Source organism: Fukomys damarensis, unplaced genomic scaffold (assembly GCF_012274545.1).
Source record: "Fukomys damarensis isolate Sample0158 unplaced genomic scaffold, DMR_v1.0_HiC HiC_scaffold_3, whole genome shotgun sequence".
NCBI lineage: Eukaryota > Metazoa > Chordata > Mammalia > Rodentia > Bathyergidae > Fukomys > Fukomys damarensis.
Genome location: NW_022900915.1, coordinates 19286917 through 19302832, shown reverse-complemented (window position 1 = coordinate 19302832; position 15916 = coordinate 19286917). Strand labels below are relative to the sequence as shown.

The 15916-nt window shown below is 37.1% G+C and overlaps 1 protein-coding gene across 1 annotated transcript in view; it reads left to right on the top strand.

The window, feature by feature from the left end:
* Apc (APC regulator of WNT signaling pathway) overlaps positions 1 to 15916 on the top strand; it is a 123207-nt gene that overhangs the window by 197 nt on the left and 107094 nt on the right. The gene's annotated exons all lie outside the window — the stretch shown is intronic.

The window sequence follows — 15916 nt, the reverse complement described above, 5'->3', positions numbered from 1 at the left end:
TCTCGGCACCCGGTGGTGTTCGGCCGACTCCGGCCCCCGGCTCTCCGCGTCGCACCCCTTCCCCGCCCCGCTCTCCCTCTTCGGGCCTCCAGTTGGACCCTGGCTTCGCAGGTCCTCCATTCTCACCAGTGAGTGGGGGTCGTGACGCCCGCCGCCTCCTTCCCGGCTCCGGAGGAGGCGGCTTCTCCTCCTGTGTGTGTAGCTGAGGTGGGTGGGTCGTCCGCGCCTGCAGTGTTGGTCGTTTCCCCATCTTCCCCATTTCGACCTTCTTGCTTCCTTTAAAAGTTTTTAACTGGGAGGATTACTCGAAAGCCAGGCATGTGGAGTGACAAAGAAGAAGAAGAAAAAAGGCTTACTATCCAGAGGCCAGTGAATTCTGCCCACCTCGAAGAAGGAATCGAGTCCCCAGGAGACCGGGATGGTTTTGGAGAGTCTGACTCCTAAGACCCTGCGGATGCCTGCGGAATACAGCAGAGCAATGAATGGTGCCTGTAATGGCAAATGATTGTTCATCTAAATCATTGATCTTTTTCGGCGTAGTGGATATTTGGTCTCTGAACTTTGGAAGCGGTGGCGTGAGTTTTATAGATCCAGTGAGAGAATTGGTAAAGTGTTGTGTTCCTTTAAAAAAAAAAAAGACTATAAATGTAAGCTATCAGATCGTGACACAGGATACTTGATTTATTCCTTTATTCAGTGTTAGCTTGAATTGCACACTGAAGTTTTAGAATCTGGTATGATACAAGCCCTTTGTTGTATTTAGAAAGGAGTAAGATGGAGAAAAGCTTTTGAACTTCAGAACTTCTCACGTTTCTTGTATTCTCAGTTGTTAGTACACTTGACTATTCTTTTAGTAGGTATTTTTTATAAGATGTAGGTGTATTCCACTCTCAGCTTTTCTTTATGGGAGAGGTAATCATAATCATTGATATAAGAAACTGCGCTAAATAACGTGCCAGAGTTTGTAAGTGCAGACTGCAGAATCAAAGCGCTAGTGGAGAAGTTGCCATAGCTGATTGTCTCATCTTTCCCTGTGGTTGGATAATGTATCAAGAACGCCCAAATTATAGGCATGGGATTAAAAATAGAAATGATATAGTTTGCAAGTAAGTAAGCCTTTTAAGTTAATTTTAGAGATATAATTGTTCGATTTAAAAGAAATATTTTTGCTGATTATTAAAGTTCATTTATTGTTGGGAGCGTTCACTTTTCCACAGGGAAGGACTTAATGTTTTTAAACCTGCTGCCTCTCAGTCTGTGCTTTCAGTTTGAAGGTAGAGTAGGCAGGTTGGGGCTGCTAAGCCCTGGTCAAGGCTGACAGCTTCTGTCAGAATAATTTTAAACTCTTTGTCAAAAAACCGACCACAGACTCTCCTTAAAACTTCTCTACCTCTTACAGAGCCTGTTTTCTTTTTCACTGTTTTTATGAATTGTCTTTGACTCTATTCATCCATCTTACTAGCCTACTGCTAATGTCATTTGTTATCCTGGGTAAGCAGGATCCCATGGTCATCAGTTTTTACTAAGTCTTAGTGGTGGACTGGAGTGTTTCACTTTCTGTGGACTTAAACCTTTCCAGTGTCCAAACCTGAATAAGACTTATCACTGTCTTTATTAGTTGCACCCCTGAACTCCTGAGAGTTGACAAAAACAGTTATATAAAGATATCGGTTCACACCAGTCTGCTGGGTCTTTAGTGTTGTATTCTAATTTTGTCTCATTTCCTAAAAGGTTTTGTAATGTCTCAATTGTTTTTCTCACAGCTAGGACAAAATACCCAACATCTGCAAGGTAGGGGAGGTTTATTTTGGCTCACAGTTTGTCCAGGTTTCAGATCGTGGTCCACTGGCTCCAAGGCAGGGCAGCCGAAAGCGGAGAGATGGAGAGAAGAGGGATATCCCTTTCCAGGCCACACCCACAGTGACCCACCTCCTCTGACCACTGATGAGTATCGTACCCCATGATACAGTCACCTCCCAAAAGCCCTGTCTGTGAGCAGTGGAGGCTTTGGGGAGACATCTAGATGCAAACCATAACATGTAACAAATAACACAATCTCTTTTACTGAATTTCAACCTTCTAAGGGAGATTCTACTTCCGCTACTTCCATTTTCTTTTCGGTATAATCTCTTATGTGGTCCTTATTACCTCACAGTCCCTTCTCAGAGGAAGAAATTTCTTTTTCAGGAGCAACCCTCTCCAGGTGTGTCCATGATCGTCCCTTTCTCTAGAACTGTCTCATCGCATGTCCTCTTCAGATGCTCCCTCTGTAGTTTTTGTAGATGCTTATATCATTTGTAGGGCTGCCAAGTGCAAGTGCTGTGTTCATCACAACTCTAGGATACCATTCTGAATGCTGAGTCCACTGTTGTTTTGTTAGTTTTTTTGTTTTATCCCCCAAAAGACTCATTCTTTCATCCCAGTATTCTAGAATAGTAAGAACATTGACTTTGAGCCAAATCTTTCAATCTTAGATTTGAAGTCTGTTAAAACCACTTAGTAGGGGCTGAGGATTTAGCTCAGAGGCACCACACCTGCCTTGCAAGGGGCAAGCTTTTGAGTTCCATCTGTGGTGGTGTAGGGGGAGAACACGGGAAAGTGTCCATGTCTGTAAAGTAGGATTTAGATATACCTCACAGGTTGGATATTGAAGAAGTTAATACATGTTAAGTGTCTATCCTAGTGTTTGGTGCCTTGTGAAGTTCTTGTTGAATTCATCTTTCATTTTCACTACGATTTCCTTTATCATTTTACTAAAATTGTTGTTTTAAAAGGCCCCTGTGACTGCCTGATTATCTTTTTTATACCATCTTTTTGTATCTTTAGACCATTTGTGAAATGTATTCTATAGTATTAAAATTGTTTAATTCCTTCGCTCTCCTAATTGTACTTCCTAATTCCCTGTTTCTCTGAAAATTTCTTCACATTTCCTACACCATCTCAACTTGATTTTTCTCCCAGCCAAAGCTGTTTCCTGTGTTAATTATGCTGCAAACATTATTTTAAAACAAAAGCAAGCCAGGAACAGTGGCACAGTAGCTATGAGCTCAGCTACTTGGGAAGCTGAGGCAAAAAGATCACAAGTTTGAGGCCAGCCTGGGCAACAGAGCAAGATCACATTTAAATAAATAAAGTAAGTATTGACTCATGTAATTAATAAGTGCCTATAGAAATGGCTTGGAGCACAGTCTGTGCAGAGATCATGCCCTTGGGCCAAGGTCCCACTTCTTGGCTGTTCTCTCAACTTTGTCTTCTGCTTGGGCTTTATGCTCAGATTGCCTTCTATCATTATAAAAGACAGCTACCATTAATACCTGCCTTCATTTACTTCCAAAGGGAGAGAGATGCTTGTCTTCTAATCTTTCCCAAAAGTCCTCAGCTTTACACTGATTGAACAAACATAGAACATCATACTACCTAGCTTCTAACAATACCTTTATTCAGAGAGATGGAATTATTCTAGTTGGCCTACCCAGTAAAGTGAATCCTATCTTAAGTATAGGCACTGTGGCACAATGCAGGGTAAATGGAAGGTAACCGATGTCCTCAAGAGTCTCTATACATTTTACTGTGTACTTATAGGTCATTTCTTAGTGTGGATGTTTCTTACTTCTGTAACCCTACTTTCCACCTTCATTTTGCTATTTTAAATATATTTTCACAAGTTTAACTTATACAAAACTAAATCAGTTTAATCTACATCCACATCTCCTCACCTGATGTGTTTATATGTGCATATATTTATATCCTTCTTCTTCCTGATTTCTCTTTTGTAACCACCTTTTTCAGCCATCCAGTCTTGAAACCTGGCAGTCATATTGATTCTTCAAGCCCTGTCGATGTTCAGATCTTCAGTACATCTTGTACTAGTTATGCCTCAAGTTAGAGAATACCCAGCTTACAGTATTTTAACCAATATCTCACATGAAAAGAAGTTCAGAATTGGAGGGTTCTCTGGTTAGTATAGCTACACAAAAACATCAAGGATCTAGGTGCTTTTTGTGTTTAAAAGATGACTATCCTTACTAAGCTGACCTTTGCACTTGCACTATCCTATCATGATTGCAAATGGTTTTCTGTTCTGTGCATTACATTCTCATACAGCTACCAAAGACAAGTGAAAGTTTACCCTCTCATCTCTTGACTAGGCAAATAAATCTTCCACCAAAGGCCTATATCACATGTCCTCTGGCGTGCCTGTGCCCTAGTTGTAAGGAGGCTAAGAAAACCGAAATGTGGTATGTGAGGGTAGGCAAATGATTGAAGAAATGGTAAGGTGCCTCTATAGTATTATTGTATGGAAAAGTAAGTTGAAGAATTTTCAAACCGCATTAGCAAACTGAAAGCACTGTTTTCCCCAAGAGGTGATATAAGCTGTTACATAGGGTTTTGGCCAAACATTTAGATAGTGATAAAGGACTGTTTAAAAATGGGTTGTTTTGGGGCCAGCAGTTTAACTCAGTGGTTCCACTGCCTGCCTTGCAAGGGAACCAAATTTGCCCCGGTACCAAAAAAAAAAAAAAGGTTTTTATAAAATTAGAATATTTGCATGGTATTTCAACTATTTGGATTCCTTTAAGATTGATATTAAGTACATTTGAGCATACTTGGTGGAGCACTGTAAGAAGTGTGTGTGTGTGTGTGTGTGTGTTTGTGTGTGTGTGTGCGTGCGTGCATGTGCGCACACACGCATACAGATTTGTGGTTCATGGTTCCACTTGGAGAAAAATTTGGAAATATATGAGGACATTTTTCGTTGCAACAGTAATGTTAGGTCCCACTGACAGTAGAGGCCAGACATCTAAGTGTCTTAGGATGTTTGGAATAGTCCCACAAAACAAAGAATTGTCACTTCAACAATGCCACTATATACTTATACTCTGAAATAGCTAAGTCTGTATTCATGTATTATGACAGAAAAAAACAAATTCTAACTGGCTTAAACAAAAAAAAAAAGGCATGATTAGGTCTTGTAGTTAGTTTAGCTAAGCTGTCAGCCAGTGGCTCACATGAAATCATCAAAATTTGGCTCAGTTTCACTATGGTTTGTTCTGCTCTGTCATTCCCCTGGGTTGGATTTCATTCTCAGATTAGCCTATCTCATAATAGTAAAATACTGTCACATTTTCAGATTCAATGCCCTCTCACACAGTAAAATGAATCTTTTATATTTTATTTTGCAAGTTGTTGTTGACTATCACCACACAGAAACTTTTCCTGTACACTTATCCATAAAAAGTTTATCAGCTCCCCCATTACAGCTTTGCAGTCTTTACATCTATTATGTATCAAGCTCTATGAATACTGACTTTCTGTGTCTTGTGCATTACTCCGCCTTTTCTTAAGTCTAAATGACTGAGATGTTTTTTGGCTTAATGATGTGACCACTTATGAAAGGAATTAATGAATGAATGATTCTGTGCTCAACACAGAAAGGAAAGTTGTGGGAGGAACAGAGATGTAGAAGGCGCTCATTTCTCCATTTGGTTTTTTTGTTTTGTTTTGTTTTCTGGTTTTATGGGGTTTGTTTGTTTTGGTACCAGGGATTGAACTCGGGTCCTTGCACTTGCAAGGCAGGTAGTGGAACCACTGAGCTAAATCCCCAGCTGAGGCCCTCATGTTTTAAGTAATTGTTACTGAACCCTGGATTCCACTGTGCTGATAAAGTATATATATGATTTTCTTATGATTAATAAGATATACATGCATTTGAACACCTTTCTGCATTGAAGTAATGTTTTTGTCATTACAGTCATCTCTTGGGACCCTGTCCCAAGGACTTGGTTCCAGGACCCTCTGTGGATGCTCATATCTCTTAAATAAAATGGCATGGTATTTGCAAATAATCTATTGTACATCCTCGTGCTTTAAATCTTCTCTAGATTGTTTATATGGGGTGTGATTGAAAAACAGCAAATTATTTAAAATCTAGTGCAATAAAAGGCACATTGCCATTAATCCCCTCAGTACACTACCTCTTGCTGGCTTAAAATTGTCTAGAATAAATATTATATTGTGCTTGTAATGGCAGGAAAAAATTTTCTTTCACATCTGACATAACAGGTGTTTGTACCTTCTCTTTATTCTTTATCAATCTCACCAGAGGTTGAATTTTTCCATTGAACCAAATTATTAATTTTGCCAGTCCTTTCTATTGTATGTTCTTTTTCTATTGCATTCATTTCTCTTCTTTCTGTCTACTTTTTGGGATTCCCATGGTTGTTATTTTGCTAACTTCTTGTATGTAGTCTATTACTTTTCAGCATTTCTTCTTTTTAAATATGACTTACATAAGCCTAGGTGTAAAAGCACAGTTTGGCTAGCTATATTTCTAGCTTTGGGTATGTAGTATTCTTATAATTTACTTAAAATTTTTGTAATTTTCATTACAATTTCTGCTTTGACTCATTTGGTTATTTCTAAACATTCAGAGATTTTTCTAGTTACTTTTTTCTTGTTTTTAAGTCCTAACATTATATAATATAATACAAGAACCCATTCTGTATTGAGGCCTGTATTTCAGACTTTGCCATGTGTGTTACAGCCCCAATGCAATACAGTCATCTCTAAGTGTCTATAAGAGATTGGTTCCAGGACTCCCTACATATATTAAAATTGACAGATGTGCAATTTCCTTATATAAAGTGGTATAGAATTGATCATAAAGTGTGTCCTCCCATATACTTTGAATAATCTCTAGATTACTTAGAATGCTAATATAATGTAACCCCTCCAAATTGTTGTTATAAATATTGTTTAGGGAATGATGACCCAAAAAAAAATCTGTATACGTTCAATACAGATAGGTTTTTTCCCCATATGTTTTTGATCAGTGGAATGCAAAATCCAATGATATAGAAAGCCAACTTGTACATTGTCTTTTTTTCTCTATAGTTATTGAATGCTTTGTTCAGTTTTTTTGTTAGAACACGTTAATCCTGCATTTCAAATCTTTAGTATCATTAGTAACCTTATGTTTGCTTATATCAGTTACTGAAAAGAGTATGTTATTTATGATGACTTGAGGATTTGATTTCCCTTGTTCTCTGACTTCTTTATATACTTGAGGATTAGGTAGTAGTTGTCTAGAAATGTATAGTGGTTAAATCTTCTCAGCAACAACATTATGGGGTTCTATTTTATTTTGGCAGTACTTTCTGAACATTAAAGTCTAGTTTGGGATTTATGTAAAAAAAACCCAGTTTTGTTTTGTTTTGTTTTTTAACTTCTGTTATTCTGAAGTGTTTTTCCATTCTTTTCCCTCCAACCTTTCTGTGATGGTTTAGAGGTGTGTTGCTTGTGTGACATGGTTAGACACAGATCTCTCATCTTGTGTACATTATGCTTGTACTGTCTGTTAATTATTCTCTTTCCCATCTTTATAGCCATTTAGACTAATTGGTTATTTCATCATTTCCCCCTTATTATTTAGAAGTTACACCTCTTTTTCTCTTCTACTAGTGATTCTAGAAATTGCAATGTGCGTCTCTCACCAAGCCTAACATTAACTGATACATTATCTTCTCAAATGATGCACTTTGTTTACTTACAGCCCTACTCATATAATATTGTGTATTTTAATTCATCCCTTTTTGTTCTCCTTCATTGTTGTTACTAATTTGTACTGATGATATCTTATTTAGGTTGATGAATGTACATTTCCTATTACCTTCCACTTAGGAATGTTTTAATTGAATTTGAAGAATCTGTAGAACATACCCCAGACTAGAATTTCTTTCAGTCTGCCTGAAAATGTCTTTATCTCATTCTTATAGGATATTTTTTGCCAGAAACAGATTTCTAGATTAGCATTCCTCCATTTGAACACTTTCTAGGTTGGTAATTATATTATTTCAGCACATTCCCCTGTTAAAAATGGAAAGCCCAGTTCTTCGTATTTCTTTCTTTTTAAAAAAATCATGAATTTCCTTCGGCTCTTACCAGATTTTCATCATTGTCTTTGTTTTTGGTTGTTTCACCATGATATAAGTAGGCATTTAATTCTTTGCCTTCATGGTGTGACCTAGAATTTTCAGAATATCAGAGCTAGAAATTTCTTAGCCATAGTTTTTTCACATACTACCTTTGCTTTATATTCTCTCTCTTGGGATTGTGAAAGTTAGTATATTAAGATCTTTTTGTCTATCCCTTACCCTCTTTTCTGGTTTTTTCCTTCTTTTTATCCTAGAGGCTTTGTTCTGGATAGTTTTATCTTCAGAGTTCACATTTTCTCACATATGTCTAATCTGTTGTTTACTCATCTAGTGAGCACCTATTTTAGGTTGTTTTATCTTATAGTACTAGAATTTTAATTTTTTCCTATCTGTGTCACTATTTATAGTTTTCAATTCCAAACAAAAATATATTAAGCTTGATTTTTATCCTCTTGAATATAATGTTATTTTTTAATAAAATACATATATTTTTGAATATAATAGTTATTTTTCAGACTGTGTCTGTTAATTCCAGTGTTTCCAAGTTTCTGTGGATCCAATTCACTTGTATCTTATAGAAATAATTTGATGTGTAAGATGAAGTTAGTCTTTCTCTAAAGATTTTTTGCTAGTGCCAAGTACCTGGAGGTATAGAGCCATCTTAATCAAATTTCACATCTTTAGATTTCCTGGGCCACCTAGATGACTTAAATCTAGACTCAGTTCATGGTTTTGGCTGTAGTTTGAATATGGGTATGGATAGTGACCCCAGAAGTCTGTACTACAAGGGTTGGACCCCAGGGCAGTGGTGCTGGAAGGTAGTGGAACCTTCAGAAGAAGGGGCCTCGTGGAAGGTTCTTAACAGGGTGGTGTCTCCTCAAAGAGAATGGTGGAGCCCCATCTCTTCTTCTTTTGCTTTGCTTCTGGCTCATGAGGTGAGCAGTTTTGTCTGCCATGCTCTCCCATCATGACGTGCTACCTTGTGAGAGGGTCAGAGCTACTAGACCACCAGATTATGGATTGGAACTTTCAAAACAATTAGTCATAACAGCCTGTTTCTCCTTTTATAATTATTTCAAGTATTTAGCTATAGTGACAGAAAAGCACTATACAGTGTCCTTTTATTAGTTCCTTCGTATCCCTCAAGTATAATCCTTGAGAATCTTGGCCCCTGAAGCCAAGGATGATTTCTCTTATGTCCTCACCCTGTGTGGGTCCTGAACACTTTAACTTTGGTCCCCTACTTCGGTATTGCAGGCAACAAGCATCAAAACTTAGGTGTTTCTTCTCTGTTCACAAACTCACAAAAGGCAAATTTGAGATCATCTTTCTGGTTTCCTGACTTCTAGTTATTCATTTCTCATCCTGTTGATAGTTATTTCATGTTTGCATAAGATTATTTTAATATCTTACCTAGTTTTTACATTTTCAAAAGTACAATTAGTCTAAATTGCCTGATCAGCTGTATCTACAAATAAAAGTTCTAAGGGAAGAAGACAGAGGCGATTTTATTTGATTGGAGAAGTAAATTACTTGTAATATGTGAATAATACATTGGGACACGATTGTCCTTTGTGTAAGCAAATAGATTCTGTGAACTTTTTGATGTGGGGTTCTATAGGATAGAGAGAGAATGAAGGGCTGAAACGGAACTACAAACAAATTTGTCCTTTCATATTTTTGTTAGAAGTTAGTCTGTTTTTAATAATTACTATGAGAATTCTCTACATACTGTGTGAATGTTGATTTTTGTGTTTATTTACATTTGAAAACTAAAATATGACTCTTTAATCTTACCCACATCTGTTAAAATATCATGTATAATTTGCATTTGAATTCTGAATTAAGTCCATTAAATATGGAGGTCAGACATACAGGTTAGAAATTCTAGTCAAACTGTGATAGGGCAGGGTGAAAATTTAGTATAATATTCCAATACACTTTTATAGATTTTTTTGTTTGGTTTGGTTTTTTTAGACAGGGTCTCACTATGTAGTTGAGACTGATCTGAAACTCACTATGTAGCCCAGGCTGGTCTGGAACTCACAGTGATCCTCCTGCCTCAGCCTCCCAAGTGCTGGGATTACAGGTGTGTGCCACCACACCTGGCTTACTTTTATAGATTTTTAACTTGATAATAGTAATAGCTGTTGGCATAAAAGGCCCATTCATCTCTTTGCAGTTAAACGGATGCATCAACAAAGTATAAAACCAGTGCTCTTGTAAGGAAATCTAGAATTCCTGAATTGTTTTACTTGATTCTTTTTTCTCTGTTAGAAGGAGATACTAAGTTAAAGAATCATATTAATTACAGTTCCTTAACTTCCCTGATATGTTAGATTGGTTTGGTTTGGTTTATTGGGTTTTTTGTTTGTTTGTTTTTGTTGTTTTGTTTTGTTTTGTTTTGTTTCCTGGTACAGGGCTCTAACTAAAATCCCCAGCCTCCTGTTATGTTAGATTTACATAGCTGTTTATTTTAGATTTGCTTACTTGCCTTCAAATAACTAAATGATAAAATGAGGATAGAGAATTTTAGAATTGGAAGATACCCTAGGTATATTTTGCTGGATAAATATCCCTGTTCCAAAACGCTTCAGAGCAAAAAATGTTTTGGCTTTTTAATTTTTAAATATTTATGTGTGCATATCTTGGGGATGGGACCTCATTCTAAAAATAAAATTTATTGATGTTTTATATATACCTTCAATACCTAAACACTTAAACATATAGCCTAAAGGTGATTTTATTTGGTACTTTAAAAAAACAATTATTTTGTGGTGTTGGGGTTTGAACCTAGGGCTGTAGGCCTGCTAAGCACACAGTTTATCCCTGAGATATACCCCCAGGTGCTGTGTAGCATTTTTAGTGTACCTGCATTTTGACTGTAACCTGTCACAAGATTAGCTGTGGAATTTTCCACTTGTGTTATCATGTTATCATTCAAAAAGTTTTGGATTTTGGAGCATTTTGGATTTCATATTTTTCGATTAGGCATGATAAACTTGTATGTTTTCTGAAGATTTTGTTTCAGTGATATCCCCTGGTATAGCAGCAGTTGTGTTAGAGTGAGTACCTCAGACAATGAATGAATGATACTCTTCTGCTATAACAGCATTTCATATATTTAGTCAATGTTCTTATTAGTTCATTTCCAAAATCTTATTCTTGCCTAACAACTGTAACATACATTTTGCCTATTATACTCTAAAGTAATCATTAGTTTGATTTTAGTATCTTTTATTGGGTCTGTGGTATTCTACCTGCCTCATAATGATTCCCTTTTTCCCCTCTGTTCTCTTTGCCATAGTTTTGTCACCAGTGGGCTGAGGTCTTTTGCTCAATTTTGGTGGAAATCATGAATTGGCAAAATAACAGCTCCCTTGATGTTAGCAGCCTCAGACCTCAACCCTTAATGTTGTAGCTCCAGTTCTTATTGTTACAGCCCTTAGCTTTAAGTGTTACCAGCTCCTAGTGGCTCACAGGCCATCTCAGCCCTTAGTGGCTGGAGCTTATGGCCTCTTGGTAGTTAACCTGGAGTTCTCCATTTAGCTCCTAGTGCCTCGCTGGGGCTCTTTCTCAGGTGTCCACAGGGGTATGCTGGCCTTTACATCTCCCCACAGGTCTCTGCTCTTCTGGATTCTTTGCTGCTCTGCTATTCTCTGGAACCTTTCAACAGCCCTCTGCCTGCCAATCATGCTCATTGTTCATACCCCTTAATGTTACCAGCTCCTTCTTAGGGCAATCTGCCCCGCATACTCTTCTTACAATAAAAGTCACGAATAGGCAATAGAACCACCTCAGTGAGGCTTTCTTTGGGTCCTGTGCTGCACCACAGGGGGTCATGCACAGGAGAGAGCCCTCCTGGACTGACCTAAGGAGTACAAAGGTATTCGAAAGCAGCGGGGGGATCACAACTGTCCACAGAATCATGGCTTCTGTCATGGCCAGAAGATACTGGAGCTAGTCCTCCCAAGTCACCCTGGGGCCTGATAGCTATCAGTGTACTCACATCTGTTCTGGCTACCAAAACAAAGAGGGAAAGTTTGGGCCTCATATTTTTTCTGTTTCATTTTAGATACTGTAATATCTTTTCTACTATTTCAGTAGCATATCTTCAGTAGTTCTTAGTTCTAACACAAGAATTTTTTTCTTTGCCTTTTCTAACAGTCATCAATTTACATATTAACAGTCCTTAAAGGCATATAAACTAATAGGTAAAGATACTGGTTGAGAAAAGTATCATAGTGGTCAAAACCTACAAATTTAATTATTGTACTCATTTGGTTGAATCTTCACCAAGAGTGCATATATACTAACCAACTACTGAGGTGAATCTCATTTGAAACAAAGATAGGAATTTCCACAGAAATTTAGTGTTCAAAAACTAATTCATATAGTAGAAAAATAAGGTCCATTATTAGAATATATTATGCCAGTTTCAAAATTCATTTATTCCTTCACATTCATAGAAAAACATATGCTTTTTGGAATTATATATTAATAAAATTTTTCCCACAACTTAATGATTTTTTGTGGTGACTTGCTACATGTTACCATTTTATGTTAGTCTCTGTTGAGCTAATGAGACTCTTGGTGTAGTATAAAATTAGCTCTTTGACAAAAAGTTTGTGTCTTAATTGAGATTACAGCCTGTTATTTAAATATTATTATTAGGACCTTGAGGACTGGACTTGAACCATGAAAAATTTTCCTGCCAAAATGTTAAATGTAAAAGAATAGCTGATGGGCCAGGGATTTAGCTCAGTGGCACCACCCCTGCCTTGCAAACACAGGTCCTGGGTTGGATCCCTGGTACTGAAAAGGAAAAAAAAAGAATAGCTGAATGAGAAAAGGCATCCTTTTTCCTCTTCTTTAACCAATGTTTGATATACTGCTTTGTAAGCAAAAAAAGTAGAGTGTTATATGTGATAGCTCTCCGTTCTAATGTATTTTAGTTTTGCTGAGTTACAAATTAAAGTCTTTTTTTTTTTTTTGGTGGTAGTAGTGGTACTGGAGATTGAACCCAGGGCCTTCACAATGAGCTACACCCTTAGCCCTTTAAAAAAAATTTTTGGTTTTTTTGTTTTGTTTTGTGAGACAGAGTCTTGTTAAACTACCACCTTGCTCACCATCTTCCTGCCTCAACCTCCTGGAGTGGTGTGATTACAAGCATGAACCACCATCGCTGCTTAAATCTTCTATTTAGCTTGTAATTGGTTTTAAATGAAGGTATAGCTGGGCATGGTGGCACAGGCCTGTGATCCCAGCACTCAGAAGGCTGAGGCAGGAGGATTGCTGCAAATTTGAGACCAGCCTGGGCTACATAGTGAGAACTTGTCTCAAAAAAAAAAAAAAAGAAAGTGTTGAAGGCCCTCTGTAAGCCTAGTAGTGCAGGCTTCTGATTTATTACTTAACTTGTCCATAGTTATTATTTAATTAGGATATTGTGTACAATTTTATTCATATGTAATGCACATATACTCATATTTAGATAGCTTTTATTGCAACTAAGGACCAACCCTTGTTATAGGAAGAAATCTCTGTTAATAATAAATTCAGATTTCTCTTTGAGAATTAGCTGACTCTTTTTCATTAGAAAAAGAAACCTGGATTCAAGTTCTTGACTGTATGTTTAGCTAGATCAGAACAAGTCACTTATTCTTATGATTTAGTTTTTATGTCTATAACGTAGGGCCATACTATGTTTTAACTATGCTTTTATTCATATATTTTCTGAAGCAATATAGGAAACACCTAGCTCAGATAACTTGCCTAAAATTTATTTATATACAAAAATTTAAAAGTCATAAAACAAAAATCTACTTTTTGTTATGAAAGTAATCATTTCTTGTCTTGTCATCTTGGTTGTTTCTAGAGTTGCAACACTTAACTTGTTTCTTGGCCTTAAATTCAGGAGTAGGTGTGAATAAGATGTTGACACAGTGTTCTGTTTGGTAGGCTAAGAAAATCACTGAGGAGCCAGGTATACAACTCAGTGGTAGAGAACTTGCCTCGCAGGCAAAGGCCATAGGCTCAATCCCCAACACAGCAGTTGATCAGTCAGTCAGTCAGTAAATGTAAGGTACATACTAAAAGTTGTTTTAGGTCACTTCCATTTTAAATTTTTAAAATCCCACTCTTTCAGGAGAATAGACTTTATTGTGTCTTTGAGCAGATAGTATATGTAAGTAGTACACATTTCAAAAAGTATGAGAGTATATGAAGTAAAAATAAATTTCTTACACCTCTCAGCTATCCACAGAGGCAGAGGTAATCATTAGCAGCTTCTTGTCTGTCCTTTTAAATAATGTCTATAGAGTTCCAAAATTTCACAAGCACTATTATGTATATTCTTCTGGAGTGCAGAAATGTATTACTGTTGTGGAAGAATCTAATTTCTGCTTTCCTGAACTATTGGCATTCTGGAACATGGCATATTTAAGAATTTTGAATAATAACTTGTTAAAAACTATAGAACAGTTTTTAATTTCAAAAAGTTACAAAGCAAATACCAGAAGAAGATGAACAGCCTTCTGTTTAAATTTAATCATGTGCTACTTTAGTGTCAAAATCTTTACTGGTTTGTAGTTTAACAGAAGTGATACCATGATCAGAGCTACCTTGGAAAAATCTGGCTGGGATAACTCAGTTGCAGATGGTAATAAGGAATTCCCATTGCAGATTATCAGAATGGGGGGAAGAATCTAGATATGTTGTTAATTCATTTCTAGATAAGCAGCTTATGTTACTTGACTGGGGCTAGAGAATTCACTTCAAGTTTACTAGCTCACTCGTGTGATTAGCAATTTGGTGCTGGTTTGGGCCCTATGTTGGCCCTTCCATAGGGTTACTTGAACATCTCACAACATACCAGCCAGCCCCAGAATGAGCAGTCCAAGATATCAAGACAGAAGCTACCATGTCTTTTATGACCTAGCCTTGGAAACCACATACTACTGCAAGATCTTACTGATCACACAGGTCAGCTGAATTCGATATAAAAGAATACACATAAAGGCATGCATACCAGAAGTTAAAAGTCACTAGGAATCATTGTGGAAATTGGTTGTTGTACTCCCTAATTGGCTCTCCTTCCCATTTAAATACAGCTTTAAATGTGGTAAACCCCACATAACGTTATGCCAAAAAGCCTAAGGTTATTAGAATGCTACACACCTTCCTATTATTTATGAACTACTCAGGAAACTGTTTGATTGTCAAACTTTTGGTAGAGATTTATTTTTAATATGCTTTTAGGGTCTGATGTGAAGAAAAATTACGTAAAATGGGAATATCTAAAGATACTAATGCTAGCTTTCTCTTGGATATTATAGCACACATTCTCTACCTTTAACAATATATTAGACAGGTTTTGTGTGTTTGTGTGTGTGTGTGTGTGTGTGTGTGTGTAAGAGAAACGGGGGGGCACATACATTGATTTGATACAAATTTATTAGGGTTGTGAGTTCATGTGATTATGGAGGTCCAGAGTTCCACAAAAGTGCTTTGTGCAAACTGGAGATGAAGAAAAAAAGCAAGTGTAATCCATTATGTGTCTGAAGGTTTAAAAAGGGGTGGTGAGAATTGAAGGACCTAGTGCATTGGTGGCAAACCAATGGTATATATACTGTATGTAGCAGGCTGTTTGTATCATTGAAAGCTCTAAAAGGTTCACCATCACTGACCTAGTAGAAGTCCTGGAGTCCAAGGACCTGAGAACCAGGAACTCTGATGTCCAAGAGCAGAAAAAGATGGATGTCCTAGTTCAGAGAGACAGGTGGAATTCACCCTTCTCTGCCTTTGTATTCTGTCTTGTCTTGAACAGACTGGATAACACCCACCCACATTTGTAAGAACAGATTGTTTTTACACAGTCTACTGACCCTGGTGCTAATCTCTTCTGGATATATATGACAGGAAATGCAAGCCACTAGATCAAAAATTTTGAGACTAAAGCATATATATATATATATATATATATA